The sequence below is a fragment of the Leptonychotes weddellii genome, chromosome 1, assembly GCF_054177405.1.
Source record: "Leptonychotes weddellii isolate Sample4059 chromosome 1, ASM5417740v2, whole genome shotgun sequence".
Lineage (NCBI taxonomy): Eukaryota > Metazoa > Chordata > Mammalia > Carnivora > Phocidae > Leptonychotes > Leptonychotes weddellii.
This window is the reverse complement of record NC_138369.1, coordinates 50,947,818-50,960,245: the sequence shown is the minus strand read 5'-3', so window position 1 is coordinate 50,960,245 and position 12,428 is coordinate 50,947,818.

The window sequence follows — 12,428 nt, the reverse complement described above, 5'->3', positions numbered from 1 at the left end:
CCCCGCGCATGCGAACTAGGCCGTTCCTGGCCACCGGGAGTCTTCATCCCTTCTCAGAGTTGGATGTCTATCTGCAACCTTATTATCCGTTTTGTGTGCACATCCTCCGATCGCCCAGTCTCCGTGATGGGGCCCTGGGTTGCCCCATGTGGAATACTTTCCATGCCTCGTAATCTCCACTAGCCCCTTGAAACCATCTTAAAAGTAGACATACCTCAGTGAGGATAGATGTCTCAATCTTATGAGAAGAGTGAATAAATAAAGTCATCTTTAGGAAGGATGGTTATTTTTTTTTTTACTTTAAGTTTCTATTTTAATTCCAGTTAGTCAACATACAGCGTTATATTAGTTTCAGGTGTGCACTTCCATACATCCTCGGGTACTCAGAACCTGTTTTATCCATCCCCTCACCCACCTCCCCTCTGGTAGCCATCAGTTTGTTCTCTGTAGTTAGGAGTCTGTTTCTTAGTTTGTCTCTTTTATTTTTCCTTGTTCATTTGTTTTGTTTCTTTAATTCCACATATGAGTGAAATCATATATTTGTCTTTCTCTGACTGGTTTATTTCTCTTAGCATTATACTCTCTAGTTCCAACCATGTTGCTGCAAGTGGCAAGATTTCATACTTTTTATGGCTGAATAATAATCCATTGTATAATATATATTATTTTACTATATATAATATATATTATTACATACATATGTAATAATATATATATACACATCTATATATACCATATCTTCTTTATCCATTCATCAATTGATGGACACTTGGACAGCTTCCATATCTTGGCTATTGTAAATAATGCTGCTATAAACATAGGGGTGCATGTATCTCTTTGAATTAACGTTTTCATATTCTTTGGGCAAATACCCAGATTGCTGGATCATAAGGTAGTTCTATTTTTTAACTTTTTGAGGAACCTCCATACCGGTTCCCATTCCCACCCACAGTGCACGAGGGTTGCTTTTTCTCCCTATCCTCACCAACACCTGTTGTTTCCTCTGTTGTTGATTTTAGCCATTCTGACAGATGTGAGGTGACATCTCATTGTGGTTTTGATCTGTATTTCCTGATGATAAGTGATGGTGAGCATCTTTTCATGTGTCTGTTGACCAAGATGATTATTTTTTTGAAGTTTATGTCCCACAACTAAATAAAAATACATTTTCTATTGCAACACAGGTCACATGGCTCCATCCTATGACCCTGAGATCATGACCTCAGCTGAAATCAAGAGTTGGATGCTCAACTACCTGAGCCACCCAGGCACCCCACATCACAGTTTTAAGGTGAGTTTCCTTCCTAATTTGGTACCCCACATGCCTACTACATGGAATTCTAAAGGCACTTCTATACCAGAATAGGAAGCCTGTATTTATCATTTGGGTGGGTAGAGGATCTCAGCGCTGAACTTGGTCACCATGGCCTACAGCCCCTTGGGCTGCAATGACTGAATGAAACCCCAATAAAGAGAAAGGCTCAACTGCAAGCCCAGAAGGCTGTCCTGGTCCCTTTCACGTGTCATCTTCTGACTCTGTCTCTGGTTCACTGTGCTTCAGCCACACTGCCTTTCTCCCTGTGCCTTGGATATGTCAAACCCATTCTTGCCTTAGGGTCTTTGCATTTTCTGCTTCCTCAACTTAGGATGTTCTCCCCTCTCAGCCAATCTAGCTCCCTCTTGTCAACAGAGTCTTGGCTTAAGTGGTACCTTCATACAGAATATTTTGCTGTGAAGTAGCCCTGTCTCCATCACACTGTACACATTCTAGTTCTTTCATGACACATTTATTGCTATTTGTGATTATCTTCTATAGTTACAACCAGTAAACCATACTTATTTGTTGCCTGTGCCCCCTCGCCTGTCAGCATCACCAGAATGTAAGCTCCAATGAGGGAAGGACCTCAGCACTCTAGCTCATGGCTCTATCCCCAGAGTCCTTCACCGTACTTTGCTTATAGTAGGCACACATGAATGACAGAGAACCAAGCATGTCACAAATTGCTAGTGCATATGTTACCATAATTTGCATCCCCACTTGTTCCCATGTGACAGGCTGGGCCTCAAATCCTTTTCCTTCCTACCGTATTCATCCAGAGAACCCCAAATCAGGGAGGTGGGGCAGGGACCATGCCATTCTGGAACTGCCACTCCTGCCCAGGAGCTGTGTAGCTATTTCATGCCTTTACTCCACAAACATCTACTGAACATTTAGGGCTGTGTTCTGTGTTAGGGAATAAGGAAATGGATGGCAATGTTTGTCTTCATATTAGAACCTTTCAGGGAGAGATGTCAAAAAGAAGGGCACAAATGGGGAAGTTGTTGTAAAGAGAGGAATATACTTAAGCTGAATTTGGTGAACTGAAGTGTAGTTTGCCCAGACAATGAGTTGGAAAAGGATCCAGACAGGGGGAGGCAGCCCAATTGACCTGCAGAAGCAGGGCACAGCCCAGGCAATTTGGGGAAATGTTGGAAGATCCACAAATGGGCAGAACTGAGATGAAAATTAATGCTGATGAAGTAAGCAGGGACCAGATGGCTAAGACCCTGTTGCCTTACTGTTTAAAGACTCTCCAGGAAGAAAAGGAAAACAAAGATAATGATTTCAGGCAGGAAACAGCTGGCTGCCCTGTCAGCATGAGCAAAGATTATAAAGTGTGGAGTGTGAAAATTAATAAAGGGAAGCCTCACTAGAGTGGAGTTAGGAGGCCAGTAGGGGGAGTTCTCATGCCCTACCACTGGTAGTCAATTGCAGACCCAATAGGAAGAGAGGAACCATGCAAGTCAAAACTAGTTTAGCCACCACTTCACTATCCCAGCAGAAGGAAGAAAGATTTTTCTCCTGCCCCAGCAACAGCCCAGCCAATAAAAGGCTGTCACAGCTCAGGCAATGAAAAGCCACTAGCTTCAGCCCTCTCCTTTTGTTCTAGGGACTTGCCAATGGTTTTGCCTGTAGCTTGCTTATCCCAAATTGCAATTCTCTGCTATTCCCAAATAAGACCATTTTTGCTGGTAACATACTGGCAGTTTTATTTTTAAGGTTAACAAGAGAAAGTAAGGAAGAAAGAAAACACCAAGAGGGATGTCCCTTTCTTCTTCCTACTTAATGTAAATTATTTGCCTTCTCTCTTTACCTCTTAACCAATTTTGCCACAATGTTGTCTATTTTATCTCTCTTTTTCAAAGAAAGTTTTAAATTTTATAAATTAAATTCACTTTTTGTATCTTAATTCATCAATTTCTACTTTTACCTTTGTTTTATAGGAGTTCATTTTATCATTTTTCCTATTCCTTAACTTGTATATTTAATTCATTTATTTCTCCCTTGTTTCCTTTTTTTAAAAAGTATTAACTTAGCTAAAACAATACATGCTTTCCCCCCACCAAAAAAACTCAAGCAACACATAAAAGTAGAAAGAATAAAATAAAAATATAGGATAATAATCATACCAAAGTATAGTAAAAAAAATTATTTGTGATTTATCATGACCATCATTCCAGATACCTCTCTAAACACTTAAACAGAAGTATAGAGAGAGATATAATTTTTTAATGCATGGTCATGCTAATTTTAAAGTAAAATATAAACAAGAATTTAAGAAAAAAGCTAAAGTGAGACTGTAGGAATTATTTTTTCAGAGATGGTATTACTTTCTCAAAGATCTCTTTAAAGAAGAATGATCATGAACGATGAGATGGCAGTCATTAATTTTTAACAAGTTCCTACTTTCAACTCTAGTTTTTACTTGCTGGTAAGAAAACTGAAGAAATGAGAGCACTTACATTCTCTGCTACTTCTCTGCCTTCTTGCCCATGAGTTTTATGAATGATATTATTTTTATGTTGTCACGTTTTATGACATTTATATTCTGTGTGGTAGCTCTACCTCTTACAACTCAATCTTTTTAATTTAAGTGGATTTGATGTCAAGTCCTGATCTTCTTGCTTTGTCTTCTGTATTCCTGAATTTTAGAATTTTAATCACTTCTTCATTGTTAGGTTTGAATTATCCCAAGTAATTCTTTTTTTCCCAAAAAGGATCATGGTTATTGTCTTCCCTGAATTTTTACATGCTGGAGAATGTCTGTCTGTTCCCTACATCCATGAACAATTCAGCTAGCTCTAAAAATCTTGGATCATACTTTCCTCTCCTCTAAACTTTGTAGATTTTTGCTTCCTATTTTCTGGAATGCAGTATGGATGTAGAAAATTCTGAGAACAGCAGTTTCTTTCTTGTAAAAGGTATTAATTCCTATTGCTGCAGAACAAATTACCCCCAAAACTGAGCAACTGAAAACAACATATACTTATTACCTCATAGTTTCTGTAGGTCAGAAATCTGGGAAGAGGTTAGCTGGATGATTCTGGCTCAGGGTATCTGTGAGGTTGCAATTCAGCTATTGGTTGTGGCTGAAGGATCTGCTTCCCTACTCATATGGTTGTTGACAGGACTCAGTCCCTCACCACAAGGGCCTCTCTATAGGTTTCTTGAGTGTCTAATGGCAGGTGACTTTCCTTAGAATAAGTGATTGAAAAGACAGCGAAAAAGAGAGCACATGCACCTGAGCTGGAAGCCATCTTTTTATAACCTAATCTCAGAAGTGACATCCTATCATGTCTGCCATATTCTAAATCCAGCCCATACTCAAGGGGAAAGGAATCTAGCACCTCTTGAAGAAGAGAACTGTATCAGTGAATTTGTGTGCATATCTTGAAGACTACCTGTTTTTTTCTGTATAGAAGACTATCTTTTTTTTTAAGATGAGGCTTTATTATAGTGTCATCTTTTCTTTTATTTATTTTTTTTATTATGTTCAGTTAGTCACCATATAGTACATCATCAGTTTTTGATGTAGTGTTCAATGATTCATTAGTTGCATATAACACCCAGTGCTCATCGCGACACGTGCCCTCCTTAATACCCATCACCCGGCTACTCCAACCCCCCACCGCCCTCCCCTCTGAACCCCTCAGTTTGTTTCCCGGAGTCCATAGTCTCTCATGGTTTGTGTCCCTCTCTGATTTCTCCCCCCTTCAGTTTTCCCTCCCTTCCCATATGGTCTTCCATGCTATTCCTTATGTTCCACATATGAGTGAAACTATATGATAATTGTCTTTCTCTGCTTGACTTATTTGACTTAGCATAATCCCCTCTAGTTCCATCCATGTCGATGCGAAAGGTAGGTATTCATCCTTTCTGATGGCTGAGTAATATTCCATTGTATATATGGACCACATCTTTATCCATTCATCTATTAAAGGGCATCTTGGTTCCTCCCATAGTTTGTCTATTGTGGACTGTATAGAAGCCTATCTAAAAGCAGGAGAAGGAGAAGGAGAAGGAGAAGGAGAAGGAGAAGGAGAAGAAGAAGAAGAAGAAGAAGAAGAAGAAGAAGAAGAAAAGGAAGGAGGAGGAGGATGATAGGAGGAGGGGAAGGAGGAGGAGGAGGAGGACGAGGAGAAGAAGAAAAAGGAGGAGGAGGAAACATCACCCAGCTATGTCTTGGTGTCATCTTTTGAGCTGCAAATCCAGATATTTTCTTCTATTACATCTTTAGATATTGTTTCCACTTTGTTTGTTGACTTTCTTTATTCAGAGAATTATTATAATATGTTGGGTTTTCTTTGCTTTCACATTTATCGCTATAATTATTGTTACAACCTCATTCTTTTCCATTAATTTCTGTTAGTTTGTGTTTCTGGTACCTTATTTACCATGTCCCAAACTGTGTTTTCAGTCACTTATTCTATATGTGTTATTTTATATACCACTACTTGTATATAGAATATATGTCCTGCTTTTAATGTGGTTTTTGTGCTCTATATTACCTTCATTTTTTTTTTAAATTTACTTTCTGGGCCCTGCCAGCTTTCTTTTAATAATCTTATCACCTTCTGTGGGCTTATTATCTCTTCTTTGAAATTTTGTATCTTTTTCTTGAGCTTCCTGCCCTTGTTTTTAAAAAAAGAGTATGTTTCCTCTGACTACTTTGAAATTATGGATGACTCATGTGAATTCTGCCAGTGTCTTGTTGGGTGATTCTGTGCTTTCGCAGATCTGTGGTGAGTGCTTTTCATCTACAATACGCTTACATGCTCCGTTCCTCATCTCTTGTTTTGGCAGGGTTTATGCCTAGATGCTGCAGTAGCCCCAGTGGTTGTCATGGGTTAGGAGTGGCAATCAAAGTCATTAATCCATTAATTAAATCTCATACTGGGTTTAGAGAGCTTTACAGATGGATACAGGACACATTATGCAGCGTGCACCACCTCTGCATTTTACTGGGGGTCCCAACAGTTACCCAGGTACACAGCTTATGTCCGCTCACTGCACAGGATATGTACAGCTGCTGTGGGTGAGAGACGAAATGCACATGGGCAACCTTAACACAAAAGCTGCCACCTCAGTTTTTCACCATTTTTAAAGATGTTATTCTGGCCATGTAAGTGCAAGACCTGATGCCAACTCACAGGTCTCCCAGGCCAGTTACAGACCCATAGATCACAGAGAAACAACAAAGAAAGCAGACACAATGCAACATATTTATCTTACCTCTATAATTCCCAAGGAGAGGGTACTGAGAGAGGAGAGGCCTGAGATCATTTCCCCAGGTAATCCAAGGGCAGTCCAAGTCTGATGTCATCCATTTACTCAGAGGACCTTGCAGGTGCCTTTCTCTTTCTATGGAATTGTTTTTCTGCTGAAAAATACTATATATGGTAAGAAGCAGAGAAAGGCTGCTCACAGCTCCAATTTAAGTTGATTGTCCTCAATGTTGTCCCCAAGGATTTGTGCCAAATCTGTTATCTTCTTGGCCCCGAGGAGGCATCTAACCCTAGTTTCCAAAACTCAAGTGCTTCACAGCCAGGCCTCCATATTATGAGGCTTCGTGTGCCATAACCCAGTTATCTTTGCTCCCTCTCCCAGCCTCACCCCCGGGTGGTCTCCTGGGCCAGAAGCTGGGCGTTTGAGGGAAAGCATAATTCATTTCTCTTCCTGCCTTCTCAATTCCCCCGTACTTCTTGTTTTATTCTGTATCCTATTCATGCCCTTACATCTGGTTGACCCATCAAAGCTTCATTGGATGGAGCTTTCACAACCATGACACTGTTTTCAGGGAAATTTGTGCTTTAATTAAAGTCTAAAAAAAGGCCGTGTGGCTTTGGATCCTAGTTCCTGTACCGACTCATCAGTTGACTGAGGCAACACTCATAGAAGGAGACTCATAGAAGGAGATTGTTAAGAGTTGGTGTGGATTTTAAACAAGTCAGTACGTGTAAAGTGCTTAGGATAGCATGTGGCATAGGGCAAGCGCTCAGTATGTACATGATTAAAATTTCATCACTGATTCCTCCCAACAGCCCTCTAAAGGAGACATTATTGACTCCATCTCACAAGTGAGAAAACCAAGGGTGTGGAAGAAAACATAATGTTCCCAAAGCCACAGACGTAAAGGGAAGGACTGAGACTTGCATCCTTGTTCACTTACCTCTGTAGCACTCTGTCCAGAATTAATACCAAGCTGTTTTGTTCTTTTGGTAGATTTTCAGGGAGAGCAGAGAGTAAAACTGCCTCTCCTTCATCTCTAGCAGCAGTTCCTTTTTCTTCTTTTGCACCTGATGAATGCATTTTAAAACTATGAATTTTCCTCTCCGCTCTGCCTTGGTAACATTCCATAGGTTTCATTCTGCTCCTTCTCATTTGTTTCTAAGTGTTTTTTAATTTTTGTTGTAATTTTCTCCTTCGTGCATTTTTCAGGAGGTGCGTTTTAATATTTCCAAATGGATAGATTTTTGTCTCTGCTACATCTGCCCTTTGTAGCAAATTTCCAATTTTATTATATTAGGGTCCAAAAATATGGCTTCTCTGATTTCTACTTTTTGTAATTTATTAAGATTCTTCTTCATAGTTAGATAGCAATTTTTGCCACTGCTTCTTGACTCTTTGAAAAGTGTGCATTTTCAGCATGTTGTAGACAAAGTAGAAGCTTGTGATTGTGTAATTCACATCATAGGATCCTTATTTCTTGTTTTTTTAATATATCAAATTATAAGAGATGTATATTAAAATAATGGTGAATTTAGGGACGCCTGGGTGGCTCAGTTGGTTAAGCGACTGCCTTCGGCTCAGGTCATGGTCCTGGAGTCCCGGGATCGAGTCCCGCATCGGGCTCCCTGCTCGGCAGGGAGCCTGCTTCTCCCTCTGACCCTCCCCCCTCTCATGCTCTCTCTCTATCTCATTCTCTCTCAAATAAATAAATAAAATCTTTAAAAAAAATAATGGTGAATTTGTTAATTATTCAATCCATTTGCTCATATAAGTTTTGGACATGTGGTTGGCTCCCAAGGACTTGTTCCACCTCTTCTATATGCTGTCATTTCCAAGCGTTTGGGATATCATTGATGCCGTGCCACAGATGGGCCATGATGGTCTCCGATACCTGAAGAATGCCTTCCCCCTTGCTCTCGTTTATTTCAGAATTTCCTACCTAAGCCAAGTGTAAGCCAACCACTCTCTGCCATGCTCCTAGCTATACGGACTGGTTCAGGTGTGGTCAAAAGACCTAAGTTATTAAATGACCCAGGACTGTGTGTGTGCATGTGTGTGTGTATTTGTGTGTGTGTGTGTGTGTAGTTGAAGGTAGACTGGATGCTAATGAGCTCAGAGATCCAAGAGAGAAAGGCAGCATGCAAGGCCTCCTGAGACCTAGGCTCAGAATCAGAACACCTTCACTTCTGCTACATTCTGTTGACCAAAAGAAGCCAAAGGGCCAGCTCAGATTTGAGGGGCAGGAAATACATTGCTTGTCTTGATGGGAGTTGCTGCACAGACACATCACTGAGGAAATGGATAGATACGGGGAAGGGTGGGAAAGGGCTGCTTTTGTAATCAACCTACCACGGGGAAAGAAAATCAGGGTTTTTAAAAGGTAACAAAGATGTACCTCTTTTTCTAGGTGGGATCTCTTTTCTTTTCCTCTGTGTCCTGGCCACAAATGGACCATTTCCCAGATCAGAATTCTAGGTATTCTGTGTAGTTCAGACAGTGCTATTTATTTTAAAGGAAAGCCTTTGGATGGACCCAGCATGGCTCCCCTGAGCTAAGGGACACCACCAGAGTGGACTTCAATTCACCACCGGAGCAGAGGGTTGAAGAGGAGACTTGTCCTCCCCCTCAACACAAGGAGGCAGCAGAAGGTCAGACTGAGGCTGTCAAGGGAAGAAAGAGGTAGCCTAGCCCCCTTCCCTTCTGGAGTTGATCTTTCCAGAAGCCAGCCATGGAGGTTCTGAGGGTAATGGAAGTGCCTGCTCAGGCGGAAACTTAAAATTATGCAGCTGCTCCCCTGTCTACGAATAGAGCCCTTAAGTCACCCGGGAACAGATTTGCCTTATTATCTTTTGAGTTTCCCTAAGTTATATAAATGTAAGGCAAGTCAGCACTGCTTTGCCTTTTTTTTTTTTTTTTTTGAGAAATGTATAAATGGACCCTCACTTTCTTTGGCTTGGAAATGCCTATCCCTCTAAAGAGTCCTGAATATACAGAGCTAGGGAAGAGATGGTGACAAATTTGCACGAGGGCCACCAGCCTACTGGGAAAAGGCGTTTGCAACTCTGAGCTGTTCTTTTATTGGAACCAGACCCTCTCACAGAGACTGGTATAGCCCCCCTGAGCTCCTCTCATCTCTTCACCACTACCAAGGAAAGTGCCAATGGCCATAAAGGGTAATTCTCTAGGAAAGAAGGGTAGAGTCTGGCTGGTGGGTGGCTGTCCACACCATGCCAGCCTCAGGTTCCTGCACAGGCTGTGGCCCCTCCTGCGGCTGTGCATTCAAAGAACTGTTAACCTAACCCTGCCCAACCTAAACTAAATTGGACAATTTGGACAGGAAAGTTTCAAGTCTGAGATGCAGAATCTTTGTCAATTGGAGCAAACAGAGGATTAAAGCAGATCATCGGACAGCAAGAGCCGTGCTGTTGGGTGGATTGCTGAGGTCTTTGCGTTCAGTTCCAGTACTCAGTACAGCCTGCCTTACGTGGAGGCTCTTGTCCGCTTCTGTCTCCCCAGTTCCCTGGGATGCCCTAGAGCAAAGGGGCGGGGTTATTCCTCTGCCAAAAGCCCCCAGTCGTCTCTCTGCCTCCCTTAGAGCTGGGCCCAGGGCCTGGGATCGCTAGAGGACTCTTGGGTGAATGCAGAGCGTTCCAAAGCCTGCTCAGGAGCCCATCCCCACTTTTCGCGGTGTAGCGCTCCTCCCGGTTGGCCCACTGGGCTGTCTTGTAGACGCCCACTGCGGCGGGTCCCAGCGCGCACTTCTCAGGCCGGCCACCAGGTGGCAGTGGGCCTCTCGGGAAGCGAGCGGCGCTGCCGAGCAGGTGCGTCCCTGGCTGCCCGCCTCCCCGCGCACCTGCGCGCGCGGAGAGGGGCCTCCACCGCGACCCTGCGCAGAACGTTCTCCCCCCACCCGCACTCAATGACTCCACCTCTCCTGGTCTTGAGTTCCCCTCAAACAGTATAGGGAGCCTGACGGATTCACTGAGGGGAATGGATAGGAGCGTACAGTACGAACTGTAAAGGTTGCGGAAGAGATACCTGGTGTGGACACAATGATAAAAAGAGGAGATACACACTGTACTCTTAAGGAAAATCGTGGGTCAACTACTGGGACCCGCCCCCCATCCTGGTTAGCAACGCATGTTAACAGTTGGGAAGAGCAAAAATTCCAAAGGCATGGTTGTGAGGAAGGAGCACACAGCACACGGACTGCTTTGCATGTGTTGACTCACTGAAACCCCACAACAGCCCTCTGATTCTATAAGCTGCTTTGATTATTCCCATTTTACAGACAAGGAAACTGAGGTCCAGAGAAGTTGTGACTTGCTGGAGCCCACATCTTAGTAAGTGGCCTCGATGCATAATGGGTGTAGGGAGAGTGCTGTGTAGGAGGGGAGAGACTGGAGGGAAATGGGTAAAGTGAGAGAGAGGCAGGAAAGTGAGGAGAAGGATGCCTGCTGGGGACGGCATGGGACAGGCCACAAGCATGGGATGGGCCCTCTCCCCAGGGGCCTGGGCAGGGAAGCATGGTGCCCTCTGGGAGCCAGGCCTAGGGCCCAGGGCCCTTCTTCCCCTTGGCTAACTCCTTAGACCACACTCCCCTACTAGCCCACATTCTCAGAGTCTTTGCACTCACTGTCCTTTGCAATGCTATATTTGTGTGATTTTCTGATTAATGTCTGGCATCTCTCCCACCATGACTGGAAGCTCCACGAGGATGGGGAGCATGCTGTTTTCACCATTGTGTCATCAGTGCTGAGTGCATGCTGATGCATGGCTGGCACTCATGAGTGATAGGAATGAAGGGAAACACAGCAAGAAGTTCAACCCTGGGTAGTGCGTGGGTTGGGGAGCCTCGGGGTGCTGTTTGCACATCATCTCTTTTGTCTCAGCCCCTCCTTCTATTTCAGGACCTGACTCTCTCACAGTATAGGTATGTGTCCTTTCAATACATAGGAGCTGGAGAGATGCTGTCTGGTTGTAGAAAGTGTTCAGAGGAAAAGTGTGAAAGAGTTGGTGATATCTTTGAGGCCACATCCTTTCTGCTTCCGCCTTAGCTGCTTTCCAGCTGTGAAATGTCTAAGTGCAGCCACCCCATTTCACCGGAATGGCTGTCTCAGGGATATGACCAGGAGGGGACAGAGCAGGCTGTATCCCTGGGGTGGGGGACAGGGAGGGGAATCACTCACTGCTCCATCTCCAAGCCTCTGCTCTTTCCCTTCTCCTTCAAGGGGCTGGGTAATGGCCTCGTAAAACTGGAGCCAGCACTCTCCCATTTGGTTCCTATTTGCTTGCAGGAATCATTTCACCTACAAGAATTGTTTATTCCTCAACTGTGGAGGTGTCGTCTGCTGGTTCAAAGATGCAGTGTAATAGTTATTGGAGATGTGACTGGTTTCTGCAAGTTCCACTATCTAATTTGGGAGACCAGTAACTGATGATTACTAGAACCCTGGTGGTTTTATTTCTCTGTTTATTTATCTTGCAGTATTGTTTGTGCTTCTTGTCCTGAAACTGTCATGTGTGAGAATTTTCTGAGGAGGTCTGAGTGTGCTCCTTCCTGCCTTTGCCTTTCTTCTTTTTTTTAATGGCTATAAGGATTAGTGTCTAAATAAAATCAACCAACAGGAATACATACATTCTACTGCTTTATGAATCTGACAGGTGATAGTAATGGGCAGCAAACCCAGAGAATGGAAAACCTATAAAGCAGACCTCCAGACACCTCTCTTTTGTCACGTTGTGATGAAGGATATCTATAGACTCAGGGAAGAAAACTCAACCAGCCAGGGAGTGTGGGTGCATTTCTTAGGTCTGGCAGAGAAGATGTTTATAACACACATGAGACTGAAATTCTAAGTTGCAAAAATATCAAAGC